Source organism: Panthera onca, chromosome C1 (genome assembly GCF_046562875.1).
Source record: "Panthera onca isolate mPanOnc1 chromosome C1, mPanOnc1 haplotype 2, whole genome shotgun sequence".
NCBI lineage: Eukaryota > Metazoa > Chordata > Mammalia > Carnivora > Felidae > Panthera > Panthera onca.
In genome coordinates, this window is record NC_138346.1 from 144,616,524 (window position 1) to 144,634,344 (window position 17,821).

The following is a 17,821-nucleotide window of genomic DNA, read 5'->3' on the forward strand; positions in this document are numbered from 1 at the left end:
AAAGTCACCAAATATAAACCGATATGACTAAACATGTTGCAAGTAAGTGTTGACCGAAGGACAGAAAGAAGGTCCTCCAATGTTGATATATAGGCTCCCTTGTTCTGTCATTATTTATAACATTATCTATATTTTTTTTTTTTTTTAATTTTTTTTCAACGTTTTTTTATTTATTTTTGGGACAGAGAGAGACAGAGCATGAACGCGGGAGGGGCAGAGAGAGAGAGGGAGACACAGAATCGGAAGCAGGCTCCAGGCTCCAAGCCATCAGCCCAGAGCCTGACGCGGGGCTCGAACTCACGGACTGCGAGATCGTGACCTGGCTGAAGTCGGACGCTTAACCGACTGCGCCACCCAGGCGCCCCACATTATCTATATTTTGATCTCAACTTGAGGTATTTTACTAAACCAAGCATCCTTCATTGGGGTCTCATTCACAGATACTCTGTCAGATTCAGTGCGGGCAAGCAGAACTGAGTTCAACTTGCCCTGCCCATAATTAGGAAGTGGGGGGTACAGTGGTCAGCTTCAATAAATATCTTAACTGCCCCACATTAATAAAATGGAGACAGGCTTGCCTTGCCTACTGTGTCACAAGGTTGGCATGAGATTCAAAATGAGATCAATTGAGAGGAAGCTCGTCCAAATAAGTGACTCTGTGTGTGTGTGTGTGTGTGTGTGTGTGTGTGTGTGTATTTGTGTGTCTCTGGAAACTATGCAGCAAGAAGTTTAGAAGCAACTGAAAGAAGTCCTTTCTCCAGAATAATTCATTTTGGGTGTAGACACAATGCTTTCCTTTTTTAGTTGAATACATGAAAAATCTATCACATATTCCATTATTAGTGAAACCCAGAGTTTAGAAGACAGCTCCGAAGTTTTACTGGGTTTGGTGGCTCTCCTTAGTTCATAGAGAAAAGGACTGAGATGCCAGGAGAGTAAACACGCACTGCTGGGTTCCTGCATGCTGATGGACTTCGGAAGCAACGAGAACTTGTGCTCTGCTCTGGTCTCCTCATGCTGGTTTTATTCCAGACATCAAACTTATGAGCTCAAAAGGTAAATATTTTGAATTTGTTTCAATATTATGATTTTTAATGTTTCACTTGTATTAACATCTTTCAAGTATTAAATTCTAGCCTCCCCCCCCTTTTTTTCTTAATGCCTCCAGTCTTGGATTTGATTCTTTTAGAAGTCAACATTCACTTGTGTTCTATCATCAAACAAAACTGGTAATCTACTGTATTACTGGAAGCCAAGTAGCTAGGCTTTTCTTCTTCTTTTTATATTACACCACCAAAAAAAAAAAAAAAAGCATTTTCTTTAAATGAGTAAAAAAAAGTAGTTTTAACAAGAGCAAATTTGCCAGTAATTAGATGAACCAGTCTTATGTCTTCCAGCACTTGGAAGCATGAAATTCATCAGAACTCTCATAGCATTAATTAAAAAGAATTTATGTTTTTTTAATAAAATGCTTCATGTTTTAGCTCCTTTATTCCTCTACCAAATGTGATTATGTGGGGGCTGAAGGGAATTCAGGTTAATATGTTGACACACTTAACAATGCAGGGTCATGTTGCACAATACGCTTCACTGGTTTAGTTCAGTACACCCCCTGACAGGGCCTAATCATCCCCTGCCCTAAAGGCAGAGGGAAAGAGAGGATTTTAATTACTGCTCTGTATGCAAGTTTGCCAGCATTAAATTGAGACATAATTAGGCCTCTGAATTTTAATAATTGTCCTAGCTAATTGGGCAGACAAGTACGTTATGCAGCATGGCGTGATTAGATAATTAGTATTTCCAAATGACAAAATTGGGCTCTTGATTACAAATTCTACATGAAGGGGGAAAAAGGTAGCAAGCAGATCTTTACAAGTCTATTAAGGGAGAGTTTAGCGATGTTGGTAATTTAAAGTCCATTAGGAAGCAACATTTCATTCTCAGAGCTGGGGGTCTGGGACAAGGGCCTCTGGCCAACACTGGCCTCCCACTTAAGTCTCCTCCCCAGGGTGCTGTGATTTCTCTGGGGTCTGCTCATCCACTCTACCCACCCAACCCCCCACCCCAAGCCTAGCAGTCATCACTGACCTTGGGTAAGGTCTCTTTGGCTAGACACCAGATGGCAGGTGATAACTCTGAAAAAGAAGTCATGGGATGTAGGAAGGGTAGAACAGAAAAGGGGTAACCTACCCAATAAGGGTATATGTATCTATTGTGTCTTTCCTCTGCAGGCAGCTGTTCTTTCCTTCTTCTCCCAGAATTCACCACTTTCATTGTGTCATCAGCTCCACTAGAATCTTTTTGGTGGAAAATCCTAAATCAAAATCTTAAAATTTTGAGGTATTATATTATTGGGGTAAAGAGCATGGGCATTGGAGACTGGCCTGGATTTGAGATCATCACTCACTAGGAGTTTGCTCTTGGAGAAGTTACTTAGTTTTGCCAAATTTCATTTTCTTATTGGCAAAATGAGGAACCTTCCCCCCATAAGTTTGTTGATAGGATAAAATAAGATAATGCATATAATTTAAAGCACAATGCCTGGCATAGAGTAAATGCTCAATATTAGCTACTAGCTGTTAAATGCAAATTAAGTCAATGACTTTAGAAACTATAAGGTGGAAGTGCTGCTGGCTCTTTACTATGCTCTTTACTCACTCAAATGAGGCAAGGCTCCCTGGTTCCTGTGCTTCCTAAAAGAGGGACATCGTGTTCCATTTATGCTGGAGGATGCCCAATGGCAACAGTTGCCTTTACAACTCAAACGCCCAACCAGTTTTCCTTTCTGTCCATTTTTAAGAGGTTAGCATTGCAGCAAGCCTGGCCATTCAGAAATCATGGGGGCAGTTAATCTAAGAAGAATGTGGTATAAACTCTGGATCTTACCCCACCTTGTGACTCTCTCTTCACAAATGTCACTTTATTGCCCATAGAGGCATGCTCCTGGCAGCTAAACTTTCCTCACAAAAATCAATAGGCTGGGCTTCAGAGTTGTTTTTCAGGCAAAAGGAATATTAATTGGATACAAACCAGAATCCTTCTAAAAAATGATTGAGGGGCACCTGGGGGGGGCTCAGTTGGTTAAGCCTCCGACTTCAGCTCAGGTCATGATCTCACAGTTTGTGAGTTTGAGCCCCATGTGGGGCTCTGTGCTGACAACTCAGAGCCTGGAGCCTGCTTCCAGTTCTGGGTCTCCCTCTCTCTCTGCCCCTCCCCTGATCATGCTCTGTCTCTGTCTCTCTCAAAAATAAATAAACATTAAAAAAAATGATTGAAAGGTGGTTGATGGATGATAATGTGATGATAGCTTGTTACAGGAAACTCAGAAGTTCTGGATGTATATCCATGTGTAGTCATTAAAGATGACTGTAAGGGCAAAATAACCATGTCTCCATAGTTTGGTCCAGTCAAGACTGTCTACCAGACTGAATGAGAATTTCGAATGACTTTCTCAGAGTTTGTGCGTTGTGGCAGATTCCAATTCAGAATGCAGAGTTCTCTCTGTAGGTAAACTTTATATCACCATGGCATAATCTCTACAGTACATAACACCTGACTATCAGAGAGAAGAAGGCAACGACCTGAGACCTGAGGAAGACAAGGCACTTAAGATTAAGTATAGAATGCAACCATTCTGCCAGAAGTTTAAGAAGGGAAGAATAAGATATTATTCTCCTGGGTGGGAGGAAGGCCAGAGAGAAAGAGTGAGGATTCTTATGCCTGATCTCTATTTACATAGCAAGGTAACCACTCCTCTTGGGGCTTTGAGCCTCTGTTGTTCACAGGGACCCTTCTCTCGGGGTCACACGAGTGGCCTGGAGAGTTGGTGCAGAGTTCTAGCCTCACTGAACTTCCCAGATGCCAAGAGGAAACATCACCGTGGGCAGAGGGTGGGAGAGTTAATAACTGTCATAAGACTTCTTCCTCTGCCATACAATGCTAGAGCTTCTCTCCCGCTCTTTTTGAAGAAGTGCGTTTATGACTGATCGCTCAACACCTTGTTGGTTCTGATTGCAGAAAACACACCTTATAAATATATGATAACCATCCTGTAATAGAGAGTGTGACAATTTACTTCACAGTGCGTTTCGGGCTGCTAATTGATCGTTTCAGTCCAGGGACGATTTGGAATAAATTATAGCCATCAAAAGGATATCACAGCTCATTTTGGTGGAAGGCTTTCCACGTCGCTTCGCGTACGTCTCCAGGAGAGCGCTGATTGCACCAGCTGGCGGAGAGGAGGGGTGGGAGCCAGCGGCAGAAAAGGAGGCCAGCGGGGCGGGGCGGGGCGGGGCCGGCGGGGCGGGGCGGGGCCGGCGGGGCGGGGCGGGGCCGGCGGGGCGGGGCGGGGCCGGCGGGGCGGGGCGGGGCGGGGCCGGCGGGGCGGGGCGGGGCGGGGCCGGCGGGGCGGGGCGGGGCGGGGCCGGCGGGGCGGGGCGGGGCCGGCGGGGCGGGGCGGGGCCGGCGGGGCGGGGCGGGGCGGGGCGGGGCGGGGCCGGCGGTGGCGCGCGCGTGCGCGTGCGCGCGAGGCAGCTGCAGGTCCGCGGCCGGACGGTAGAGGCCTCCCTTCTGAGGCGGCGGCGCGGCCGCAACCGGCTGGGGCTCCGGTCCCCAGCTCGCGGGTCCTTCCCGACGAAGTCCCTGCGCGGCCCGACCCAGTGTGAGTATTCCCCACTCGCTCTCTTCCTCCCGCAGGCGGCACCGCCTGTTCATTAGAGGTGAGAGCGTCCGCCGGGCAGAGGGCCCTGCTGGGGGCGGGGGTGCTCACGTGCGGAGGGGCTCACCTCCGGCTCGCTGCTGCCCCTCAGCGGGGCTTCCCCAGGGGGTGGGTGGGGGGAGGGAGGTAGAGGTGCTTTCGCGGGGCGAGGCTCTTAGCTCCCGGAGCCGGACTAGCGAAGCGTGGAGTCGCCGCGGCCCGGTTGGGGGTTTTGTGTGCAGTTTAGAGTCCGTAGCTCTGCTTTTCACGGCGCAGTTGGGGAAGAGGGCTCGTGACAGACCCAGGCTCGCGGGGAGTCTTGCCCACCGCAAACCCCAGCGGAGGGCGAGGAGAGCGCGGGTCGGGCGGTTGGCAACGCGAGCCCGCGTGGGGGTCGCCCGTGCCCGAGGTTGCGGGGCCGGCGAGTCGCTCGCTGGGGGATGCGGTGAGAGCGCCGGCCAGAAAGGTTAGGTGCCCAGACCCTGCCCACTCCTCACCCGAGGGGTGTGGAGCCGATCGCACCCCCAGACCCTCGTTTCGTTTTTATTTCCCAGCAAAGTGTGTGCCGTCGCCTGGCGGTCATGGAGAAGGGGGACGCAAAGGCCTAGCCCTGGATGGGATTCGAATTTGGAAAAAAAAAAAAAAAGTTTTTCCTATTCTTGTCGCAGGCACTTGCCTTTCTGGTCTCCCCGCCTCGCCCACGAGACCTCCAGGCAACTTTTATTTTGTTCCTAAGTTGAAGCGTAAGCTGGGTTGAGGCCCTTCAGCTCACACGTAACCAACCCCTCTGTCCCAAGTGCTCAAAGTCGGGGCTTCGCGCGGTACTCTTAGTTCTTTAGTCCTCTGTCACGTTAATACGTTATGTCAGTCTAGGGCACGGATGTTTCCATGCAGGCGATTTTGACAGCAATCACCATACCAAGCTATTATGAAGTGTGATGTCAGTGCGTTCTGGAGGACGGATAATATATAAGCCAGTTCTTGACACGCTATCTTACAAGGAAACATCTGAGACCATCAGGAAGAGGCATTTTAATTCACACACCAAAAATATTTTGTGTTTGGTTGACATCTTTCAAAATGCTGAAAGAGGTAGTAACATTTACCATTTTGTAGGTATTTATCAATATACTCACAAAAGTCCCCCAGGAAGGAGGAGGGTTTTTTATCTTCTTGCTGTTCTATCATATATGCCGAGGAACAGAGATGTTATGTGTCCTACCAAATAGTCCACAGTAAGTCAGGGAGAAGGCGCTATTTATGAAACCAAACATCTTCTAAAACTGGAATAATTGGAAAAGTGAAGAAACTAGTTGTGCAAGAAAATCATCTGGTAGCTTGAATGAGAGACCCATATGCTTTTAGTACAAGTGCTGGGTATGTGAAACGTACAGTTTATCTCAGGTATGGAATTCAGGTAAATATTCTGTAAAGCTCCAGTCTTAATGACTACTTAGGTATTACTCTTGGGTATTAAAGACTGATTTTATCAGGAGTCACTTAAAACAAGGGATTAAGTTCAAAAGTATTGCGAGGGCCCTGATGAATGAATTCTGACATCTGAAGTCATCCAAATCTAAGCAAATACTTTAGGCTTGATACTATATAATACAAACTGTATTTACACAGACCAGATTCTGTAGGAGTCAGTTTTACCATGGACTCCGCATGTGTTGACTCAAGGTATGATTTTCTTTTCCTCCATTCATTAATTCACTAAGTATTTATTCATTATCTGTTATAGGTCCTCCGTTTCACTTTGCCATTGAACATGATCCCCATAAGCAACTAATAAATAATTGTTGAAGTGTAACTAGAATATGTGTATCTTCTCCTGGCTCCAGGAAATTTGAGGAATATTATTATGAAAGAGTTAAAAACTGTGGCTTTTCATTTATACAAATGAGAGATTGGATTGATTACTCTCAAGTAGTAAGTCAAGGAAAGAAAAATTGCAGGTCAGGAAGTTTTCTCCAGCTAGTGAGTGCCCTGTACCTACCCAGTGGCATGTGTTTGTTTGTTTTTTTTTTTTCCCTTTCCTTAAGGCTTTAAAAACAATGTTTAAAGGGCTTGCGTGATCGAATGGGCTTATGACATTCTTTTAATTATTTTAGAATGTCAAGTTTTCCTAAAAATGTCTTGTTCCTCATATGGTATACTGGACTATCTGGTTTTGTGTGAGTAAAGGCATGATATTTTTAGTTAAAATCAAAGCCACATACTCCTTTCTCTCCCAATCTGAAATAAGAATGGCCTACAGTTAAGCAAACAAACACATCCCAAGTAGTCACAAATACACCTGGTTAAAACTCATTTTCATTGGTTTAATAGAAATAGAAAAAACATACCCAATATGTCTATCCCGATTATTTATAGTTTGAATGTTTTTGTGGATAATGCTTCAGATAATTCAGAACAATGCCTATATTCTTGAATATCAAGACATTTCTGTGTGAAATGTATAAGATGCACCTAAAGAATGTCAAATTTTGTGAAGTACAGTAATAGAAGATGTTAAGAATAATTTTATCTCTACTCTAAATGTGTGCTGTAGAGCTGAAACTGTGTAACCAGGATATGACTATAAACTGATGTAGACAACTATACCAGGACTTGCACATATATTTTAGTGTGTCTTTATCCAGCTAGTCATCCTGGAAGTTTGCAATGATGCGTTCATTGCTGCCATTGATCAAACCTGTTTTGGAGCTCTTCATTAGGCACTGTTTTCAAAACTTACAGCACATCTTGTTAAAAAGCCTAGGCAGTGGTAAGTCATCTTCTTTTGTAGACTTTCAGTGCCCTGAAGAGTAGGGAGACTGATCAAGTCAGGGTAGTATAATTTGGGATCAAAACAATCAGAAGGACAATTAGATGGCTTTCTTTAGTAGCTTTTAAACTAGTTCTAAAGTCATTATACAAACATAGTTTGGATAATGGCAGCACCATTGGAATAAAAGTAGCTGCCAAGGGACAGCTTTAAGAAAAGTGCTCATTTGGAGCTGTACATTCTCTTTGATTGTCAATGAATTATTAATTTAACAGTCATATACATGTATAGTACAATGGTATACAGTACAGAGACATGCTCAGAAAGTTACGTTGTCAAGAATTTGGTTGATCTGGATTTTATGAGAGTTCAGTTTTGCTGCTATGATTACAAAAGCTGTTAAGTTCTAGAATATGGAAATGGATAGGAAAAATCCAAGATGTCATGGGCTAAATTCAGGATTGCCATATATAGTTCTATAGAACTGGTGCTCACATTCCTTGAAATATAAAAGAATCATACTCAGTTAAGAAACCAAATTTCACCTGTATTCTATTTTGTGAGCAAGGCATTCACCATTACCAAAAAATTCGGTGATCCTTAGACTGTAGGTTAAATGTAACCTGTGGGTTGAAACGTTTGTCATGTTTAGTAGTTGGTTGTGAATACAGACCCCAAAGTAGATATGTAGTAGAACCACTGTGTACTGCTTTAAGTTAACAATATACTATCAAAATATAGAATCATGAAACTCCTCACCCAGTGAAGTTAAACTCTTATATTCAAGACCAGAATATGAGAGAGGGAATAGAAAGACTAGGAAAAGAGAAAGAGGTAGGTCATGGGACTTTTGAATCATAATTAGTTGAATTTATTTGAGGGAAGAGTTTATAATTCCTTTCCAAAAACCACTAGCAAACAATTTAAAATCTGAGGGAATAGTTGAGATTCAACTCCAGCTGAGACTGTATGGAGTACCAAGAAAAGCAGAAAGAATGTAATTAGCTGAGTAGGAATTTTTCTAAGAGTTCAGGTCTAATACCTTAGTATTATATAAAGGGCCACGGGATCATTAGTGATTAGCAGGGATTCAGACCATAATGATGAGAGATCAAGGCCAGGGGACAAAGATGAAAGAGCTTTCCAGCTTAAACTGAATGTTGCAAATGCTGGTGCACTTACATAGGGAAGGTGAGCCAGCAGATAAAGAAATAGGGCAACAGTCCCAAAGCAACAAATGTGTTCTTCTCTTTCACCCAAGAGTTAGATTGGATATGGAGACTAACCAAGTTTGAGCTGAGACGAAAAGAATGACCTTATTTCAACCGTTTATAAGGTCTGGAAATTTGAGTCCTGTCTGCTTTGATGAACTTGGATATTGCCCAGAAATTAGGGAAGGGGACCTGCTGGGTCCTGGATACCAGGGCTACATACCCAACTTAAAGGTCAGTGAACAAGGTAGAGAGATCCAGTTCTTTTCTGGGTAGACCTGGTTTGTCCATTAGGTAGACTAAACAACTCCTAAATTTTACATTATAAGTACAAGGAAATATTAGGTACCCAGGAAATCCTCAATAGATATGACAATGGTGGAAAAATAAGTGACGTAATGTTAGCCTTTCTTTTGAAATGGCTAGCCTAACCATCATGTCTATTCATCTTCTATAGACTTAATAAACATCCAAATGTTTCTTACTTTGAGTCGAAATACTAAATTTTGTCTATAGGATTGGGGTGAGGAGGCTCTTAGTAGTTTAAAGCCCATCTCTTTATTAATAGGGTCCTGGTGGTAGATTTACAAAGTTCACATGTGGATCCAGAATATAGGAAAGGTGAGAAATTGCCCTGAAAATTGGGAAGTATCATGTGGTAGAAAGAAAACTGGACCAGGAGCGGAGACCAGGTTTACCATGTACCAATTGTGTTACTTGGAGCAAATTTTGGTTTCCTTTTAGGCAAAATGTATATCAATCATAGTGGTACCCCATGGATCTACTTCAAAAGGTAGTTTTGATCCTAATCTGAGACGAAGTAAATGGAAGGACTTGGTTTATTAAATACTGTGCAAGTGCAGGATTTTGTGTGCCACTGCACAGGTTTTGTAGGTAAAGGTAAGGGTTGTAACTCTTGAGCTATACACATATTTAAACCAAAATATAAATGAAGATGGAAACTTACCTTTGGGAACTTGGGAGAATAGAGTGGTTTTAGCATGGATACTAGAGACAGGTGGATAATATAGTCATTATTTCTCCTTTCTCAGGTTCATAAGAAGTAGTACTCTGTTGCCATTGCAAGAGATTTAAAAAAAATAAAATAAAAAGCTTCCTGAAGGGCTGTTGGTTGTAAAGAAACCTGCCAGCTTGCTTAATACTATCAAGTCCAGATCTTCAGCACTGAAGACACGCTCTCCATGTGGGGGGAAAAGTAGCCAGACTTCCAGGCCTTGTTTTTTGTACTCTCAGAAGTTCTTCTTTTCTTAGACATTTCATTAATTCCCATTGCCATCTTCATATCTTACGGGAGGACAGAAGCTGATTGAAGTTCCATATATTGGTGTAATTGGTCAGCTGTGAACATTTTTTTGCAATTGTTATTCCTCCCACAGGAGCAACCCATTTTTGCTGCCGAGATAGCACAACCTCCCCCCAACCCCTTGCAGGCTTTAAAAAAAATTAACACTTGTATCTTTTATTTTTTCCTACTTTCCTCTGTGTATTTAAAAGTTACAGAGGCTCTTGTTCTTTCCCCAGCAGCGGCTCCAGCTCACAGAAACACAAGTACAGATACAGATAAGACAGCATCATTGGCTCCCACCAACAGGGGGCATGGCTCCAAGACAGGAGGGGAGAATAGAAGGAGAGGTCTGGGATGTTATGGGGCAGTATGCACTCATCTTTCCTTCTGTCGAGTTTCAGAATCTACCCTACTAAAGAGTAAAAACAGTGCCCCTTGTCTGAAGTCATTGGTTAAAGGGAGGTTTCCTGGAAGTTTGTTGAATATCTTCCACACAGTGATACTTCATGAATTCACATTCTGTGAGGCACAGTGTATTTGAGCCAGTGTCGTATATTGCAGCATTTGATTGGTTTCAGGTAGTCTGCGTTTGAATATCACATCTGTTACTTGCTGAGTGGTTTGGGCAAGTTTCTTAATCGCCCCGAGCCTTGTTTTCTTTATCTGCAAAATGACAGTAATAATAGTATCTGCTTTTTAGGATTGTTGTACCTGATTGTTTAGGATTGTTGCTGTGTGCTCAGCAAATAGGAGCTATGTTTTTAGACTCTGGGGAGTGAGAAAGGAATACAAAGGAATTTCCATTTTCAAGGAGCTTACAATGTGGTTGGAAGGGACTGAGTAAAAGAAAACTGACAAGACCGTGCAGGGCAGAGAATAGGCATGCCATATAAGTGTTGCAGATAATGAAGAGTTCAGCAGTCTGCCAAGGACTAGGATGAATGGTGAAAGATTTCAAGATAGAGGTGGGAATTATCTTTGGGATTTGCAGGCTGGGTGGGATTCAGATATATATGGTGGAGTTGAGAAGGCATTTCGGATGGCCGGGAGAAGTAGTGATCAGAACACACAGTATAGCAGGGGTGGGAGTATGCCAGAGTGGAAAGTAAACCAGCTTTTGAGCCAGATATATAAGCATAAGAATTCTGTCTCTGCGGTGAGATTTTGGTTGGACAAGTATCTTAACTTCTTTAGTCTCAGTTTCTACAACCTGGAAATGGGTGTAATCATATCTCCTTAAGTTGAAGGGGTTAAATAAGATAATGTTTGTAATGCCTAACATGGTGCCTGCCACCTCACAGGTGTTCAGTGAAATGAAGATAATCCATGTGGTGTTTTGAGAGGACAATGGGAGGGCTGTCTGAAGAGCTGTCTTGCCTTGTGTAAACTAGTAGTGGAAAACAAACCAGAAATGTCCAGTTAGGGAGAGTGGTGAGGAGGCTTAAAGGCCAATTTAAGGAGGTAGGGCTGTTACAGGCTATCAGAGCTATCCAGGGCTTTCCAGTAATGTGAGGGTTTATTTTAGTTAATATCAAGGCACTCTGAAAGCTGTTTTGGAAAAAGGAAGAAACTCACTTTGCACATGTAAGGTGACAGGTGTATAGATTAGGATAGTGGAAGGGTTACCAGACCTGGTTGACCTGGTCTCTCTAAAGTTTTTTTTATAGACAGAGCTAAAGACTAAACAGTGTGGAGTTAGGGAACCTTTGTGTTTCGTTTTGTGTGTAGACTCCTAATAGTGTCACTTGTCCAGAATAAAATCAGTTATAGACCCACAACTTTGGAAAATAGAACTTGATGTTCAGGGACTGTAAAAGGTGGGAAGTAACTTTAATGCTAAGTAAGTCCTAGAACTTGCTTTAGCTTAAAAAATAGCCCTTTAAAAATTTTTGTTCCTTTCTCCTTGTTAATGAAAATGAGTTTTTGCCTTTCGTTGGTTTCCAGGAAGACATAAGTACAGGTCATTTGTAGCAGTGTAGAGTTTGAGGTTAGGATTGTAGTCACATTGGGTTAAATGGTGAGGTAGCAAAATGATAATTTTGGTGACTTTGTTTGGTGACATTGTGATTTGGATGAGAAAATGCTGTCCTTTCCCTTTGGTTTAGAGGGGATTTATTTATATTGTCTCATTTTCTCCTCACCTCTCTCTTTTTTCTGCCCATTGTAGTTTTGTAATGGGAGAATAAATGGTAGAGAATTGTTTTTCTAAAGAAAGTTGCATTGATTATATGGACACCAGTTTTTAAAATGTGAGGAAATTGCAACTACCTATTACTTTTCGGTGGTAGGCCTTAAACATGTTAAGCAGGAAAGGATAACTGACCTACCATTGATTTCCTGAATTTCACTGTTCTCCCATCTGGGGGCAAGGGCAACACGGTGCTAATAGCTCTGAGGTGTCTGGGGTATCCCGGTAGTTAACTGTAGCCAAGTATTGCTTCCCTTGGAAGGAGGATGCACATGCCAAGGGGATTGTGCACAGTGGTTGACAAACATAGAAAGGGGATAAATGACAAAGTAAAAGTCAGGCCCTGTGAGGTTAGAGGCAAAGCAAGCTGGCTTAGTCCTGTTGCTTCTGAGCAGGGGCAAGGAGTGTATTTCATTTCTCATCCCTTGAGTTTATTTAAATTATCTGTTGGGGTGGGGGTGGAAATAAGGCTGATTAATACTAAGATGCAAACATGAGGATTATACCCAGCTTCTGATACTCCTTTTCACTCCATCTTGGAAACTGAAGACCACAAAAGAAACTTGTTAGAAAGGAAGGAAGGAGAGAAAGCAAAAGGTATTTCTCCACTTTTTAATGAGAGGTGTTTTTTGAATATATGCTATTTTTGGATTTTTGGTATCCATGCCACCCTAACAGATCATCCACAGTAGCTCCTGGCTGAAGCCCTGGCCAGCGGGGTTTGAACCAGGGGCAGGTGGTATTGGACAGAGGGTATTCAGGGTGCTGCTGTCATTAATTTTGCTGAAAGAGCCTCATCAGAGACCACATGTCCCCTCCTTGGTGGGTGACATTGAGCCTTGGAGAGGGCCTCCATGCAGTTTTCAGCCTTGCCCCCTCCTCCAACCTTTCTGCCTTCTGCTTCTGCAGTGGGACCTCTCTCTCTCTCTTCCCCTTTTTTTTTTTCAATTAAATGAATTAATTACCAGGCGTTTAACTTTTTGCCAGACTCTTTCATTATGCCCAGAGTTGTTGCTGAGCGGCAAAGGGAAGTAATAACATTCGCAGTGAGGGGCAAATCCTGTTAATGAACAAATTAAAGTTCAAACAGTGATTCAAGTTCACAACCTCTCCGTGGCTCTTCTCTTTAATAAGAGTTATACATGTTACTTTCCTGCTCTTTTCTCCTTTTTATTACTTTTTAAGCTTTTCATCAACACTGCTGGGGCATATTTGAGGCTCCCAGCCTTTCAGCCCTGACAAGGACTGGAGCACTTATAATCCCATCTTAATTTGGCAACTTTTGTAAAACACATAAAGGGCCCAGGGTCACTTTTGGTCACCAGGGCCCAGTGACCATCTAGCTTCCACCACCTTCCAGGGCTCTGTGGGTTGCTCCTCTCCCTACACATTCCTCTCCAGCAATCAGGATCTGATCACTCACCTTCCTGCCCCTGGGCACCGCTTTGCCAGGCGGGGCTGCAAGGGTCTGAGCCTTTGCCTCTCTCTGTCCTTCTCCTGTTGTCTTCTCCACCTACCTGGTTGCAGCCCTTAGGGGGAAGGGGACTCGGTGAAAAGAGGGAGGAACCTTCAGACTAAAAGCTGGGAACCTTTACAGGGAAAGGATCCCCTCCTGGCCACCATTGTTATTGTTACCAAATGCTGCTTGCCTCATTTAGGGGATCACGCAGATGCTGAAAGGCCCAAGCCTCATTGGCCCAAACCAGAGCCAGGCAGGGGCCTGGTGGGGAAGGAGCCCAGGCGGTATTGGGTGCCTGCCTACTTCTCTCTCTCCCTCTTTTTTTTCCCCCCTCCCCATACTGTGGATTGCGTGGGGGTCTTTTCCACATCCATGCCTGGCTTCTCACCACCATTCCCTGAGCGTGGCTTGATATAATCACCATGACAACTGCAATCTACGAGCATACACATAATAGAGATGAAATAGACAAAAGATTAGCATGCCATGAAAAGTACAATAAGTTTCTTATTTAGCATTTAGATAACTGTCTTTCCTTCGGAGCAAGCTTCAAAGTTGAAGCCAGTTTAGACCAAGAGGATTAATTCTTTCTCCCGCATGCTTCATTGAATCTCTCATTACCAAACTTTGTCTGTATTGATGTAAGATTTGATTGAAGATTAGAGCATTTAGCAAATCTTGCTTTTCTGCATGTATCAGGTCCTTTCAAGCACGGATCGCAGTGCCCAGTGGTCAATACCCTTACTTTTATCCAGTGTCTGCTTCATTTAAACTTAATCAACTCCATCAACGAACTGGAACAGGGAAACGTCCCTGCGGTAAGAATGTTGTGCTTTTGTGGGATAATTCTTTGCTCTTTCCCGATCCGTTGCCGTTAAACCTAAAATTGCACTATGATGAACTTTTTTTTTTTAATCAATATGATAATGACAATTGGGCCTGAATGCTCTGGTAGGACTTAGACTTGAGCTGAATCTGGTTTCCATCACTAAAACAACTTCTGGTCCTATGATAGTCCGCCTCCTTTTGTGTGGCTTTAATACCTTTTCTTCCCTGACATTGAATATTGCTCAAGCTGGAAAATGATGCATCTTTGTAGGGAAGGCTCATATGTCACAGCCAGAAAGTGAAGCAGACCGATTGGTTGTGTGAATTATCTGACTTGCTGCAGTGAATTATTTGCACTGTTTCCCTACCTAGTCAACAAGTTCCTGAGGTATAGTAGAGATCAATCAAAACTGACAGCCTGCATGTGAAGGCTTTACTGTGTAAATCTGGCGCACTCCTCCTAGCCATGCCGGCCCTGGCATCTGTATATCATTTTTATACTGCTACCAGTAGAGCAATTTCAAAAGTATTTGCAAGGAAAATGCGTGTCCCCATCTGTTCCTAGAAGCATAAATGTGCCACCTTCAGAGGGTTTTCACTGGTAATCATATCTTTAATGATCAACAGACTAGTGATATATATTTTTCCATAAAATGGGGTTTTCTTCACTTTATTGTGATTGGCTAGAATAAATAGCTTTTCCATATGTTCGGGAGATAAAATATAAGATTAGCAGAGGTCGTTTGTTGGATAGTAAACAAAAGAAACAATTCATTCCAAATAATCTTTGAACAGAAGCAATGACAAAATTAAGTTGCAATAACAGAGCATCTGAGGCCCCACATCAAAAAACAGACCTTGTTCCTCCTTGGAAAAGGAGCCGTTTAAGAGTAGAAACTTAGAGTCTCCTAGAGGACTCTGGTGGCTTATTTTCATGAGGCAGGGGAGGGAAGGAGCAGGGTAAGAAGGAGAGGCTAGAATAATACTTATTTGTTCTACTTCTGTTTTAAAGTCATATTTCCTATCCCTTTATTTTTTAAATTTATTTTTCAAATTCCTTTCCCTTTATTTTACCTGCTATTTGCCCATCTTCACTGCAGCACCCTCAGTAAGTGTGTTCCGAAAGTAAGAAAATGCAACCTTGCTGAATTTCTCTTCAGGCCTATAAGGAGATAGGGATGATTCTTGTACTTAAAAAATTAAAAGGCTGGCTTCCTCCATGGGAGATTTCTCTTCTTTCATAGAAAAGGGTGACCTTGAAGAGCCGAGCACAGTACCTGCCTTTAAGTGAAATTCCAGAGCCATGCAAAAGCTATCTCAAGATAGCCAAGACCCACCAGAAACCCCCTGGGAAGTGTTCTTAGCAATCTGATCCCACCTATGTAGGTTACAGTCTGAAGATACAATCAGGCCCTGACCTGCCTCCCCACACTTGTACCCACACATGTATTCTCCACACTCAGCACCCAAGAGGCCTACCCCCTTTTCAAATGCAGACATTCTTAGTTCTGTAGACACTGTTAGAAGTTTGGAAACTTCTCCAGGATTTCTGTTAGAGGTTTCCACTGCCTAATTAGTAATCTTCAATCCTATTTTATTTGCAGAGTTGGGAGAGAACCTCCTGTTCCACAAAGGACTGACATTAGTTGTAAGATGCCTGAATCTATGTAAACAATGTCTTCAGCCTTCAGGCTCTCCAGAAAATAGGTGTAGAGCTGTTTAGACCTGTTTTCTACATGTCAGGAATTGAGAATGAGAAGTTGGGATGGGAGTTTCTCTGAAACATTGAAATTAAGAGCAGTTAGGTTAACTGTTCAGCTGATTCTTTATTGTTATTTTTACCCCCTTGGGACAATGTGGGTGTTGGGGGGGGGGGATTCTGTCCTTTCTGTATATGTTACCCTCTTCACCCCCGTATTCCCCAGATTTTTTTTTCCTCTCTCCAAATGCCTATTGCTCTCACTGCAGCAGGAGTGTATAGGTATTAGTTTGAAAATTGGAAATGTGGTGTTCAGGCTGATCCTAAGCAGAAAGTCTATTAGCATCTTAGACCTGACTTGTGTTAATTTCCTGGCCCCAGTGAGGCTTGGGAACACTGACAAATCAGTAGAAAAAATAGCTCACTTAAGTCTCTGGCCAGAAGAAGATGGGAAAGCTACCAACAAAAGATTTTCTTTTAAAATTTCCCCTTAATCTTAGAAACATAATCTTATAGGCTGGGTTGTACATAGGTAAGTGTAGACTTTATAGGATTTTACAGGTAGATCACATTTTGCCTGATCTGAAACTGTATTTGCTATAATACTACAATTAAGACTGAAAGAAAGGGAAGTCACACTTGTGGTTGCCACATTGTATTGTGATATACTGCAGATCTGCAGTCTGCAGTGAATTTGCTTGCTACAAGGAAATTCTGGCATGTGTTGTGTATGAATGAAACATGATTTACACTCAGTTCAAAAAATTGAATTTCCTGATTTCTATATATCTTAGTTTGAAACCCATTTTGCATTGAATTTCTGTGTTGTTTTTAGAAAATGAAAAGAAGTAAACTCACCAACTGATTTTATGTGGGAGAAATAAATGTGTGATGTTTGCTCCTTCCCTTGTCCAGGAGGACGAGGCTGTTAACTATAGGTGGGACATTTCCCACTCTGTTCTCCTGTGTCCAGGGGTCCTGTTTAACCTACAGATCTCTGCCAGGAATATTGCTGTCCACACGGGAGTGGAAGACACTGCAGAGCTTACCTTTGGGGCTCAGGTTGGCTGAAGCTCTGAACCATAGAACTGCAGGCATCCAAGGTTTTCCTAAACACTAGATTGGAGCCATTTGCAACATATAGTCCTTTGCTGCTTCAGAACCACAGACCCTCTACATGTGCATATCCATAACAGATATGGACAAGCATTGCAAATTTTAAAAACAGACATACTATGTTCAGGGTGAAAATTACTGCAGCAACAATGCCATCTCTTTCCCTCCAAAGTCTCACTGCCACCAAGCAACCTCATCAATAAATCCAAGCTTATTTCACTGAAAATGTACTTAATTCCAGAAAAATTACTAGATATGTGTATGTAGCAATATTATTTGTTAACCAGTTTTATGAAAAAACCTCTCCCACCTTAGAAGAAAATATTGAACCTTAAACTCTAATTCAGATGTTTAAAAACATGTAGTTTAATACAGTGTTATTTTGCATATAATGTCTCATGATTGTAATATGCATAGTATTTGATTTTTTTAGATACCCCTTAACAAGACAGGGGAGCAAGCAGTATGGTGGTTTGCAAAGAAGTTCAGATTTTAAAAATAAGCTTAAGGAATTGCCTGTTTTAAGGAAAATAAACTCAATTGATTGT

At 42.6% G+C, this 17,821-nt stretch overlaps 2 long non-coding RNA genes across 16 annotated transcripts in view; one reads left to right on the forward strand and one right to left on the reverse strand.

Moving 5' to 3' along the window:
* Positions 1-4,275, reverse strand: part of LOC144617228 (uncharacterized) — a 70,430-nt gene extending 66,155 nt beyond the window's left edge. Inside the window, exon 1 of one of the 2 annotated variants that reach the window (XR_013557497.1) lies at positions 4,027-4,275. This is a non-coding gene — a long non-coding RNA (uncharacterized LOC144617228). Of the gene's footprint in view, positions 1-2,190; positions 2,266-4,026 lie in introns of those variants that run through there. The other variant, XR_013557498.1, reaches the window with a different exon arrangement.
* Positions 4,276-4,492: 217 nt separating this feature from the next.
* The window catches only part of LOC144617229 (uncharacterized), an 18,714-nt gene continuing 5,385 nt past the window's right edge, over positions 4,493-17,821 (forward strand). The window contains exons 1-6 of one of the 14 annotated variants that reach the window (XR_013557502.1): positions 4,493-4,660; positions 5,565-5,788; positions 6,326-6,379; positions 10,220-10,350; positions 12,721-12,768; positions 14,330-14,448. This is a non-coding gene — a long non-coding RNA (uncharacterized LOC144617229). Of the gene's footprint in view, positions 4,661-5,056; positions 5,163-5,564; positions 5,789-6,325; positions 6,380-8,769; positions 8,912-10,219; positions 10,351-12,720; positions 12,769-14,329; positions 14,449-17,821 lie in introns of those variants that run through there. The other 13 variants (XR_013557503.1, XR_013557507.2, XR_013557499.1 and 10 more) reach the window with 13 other exon arrangements.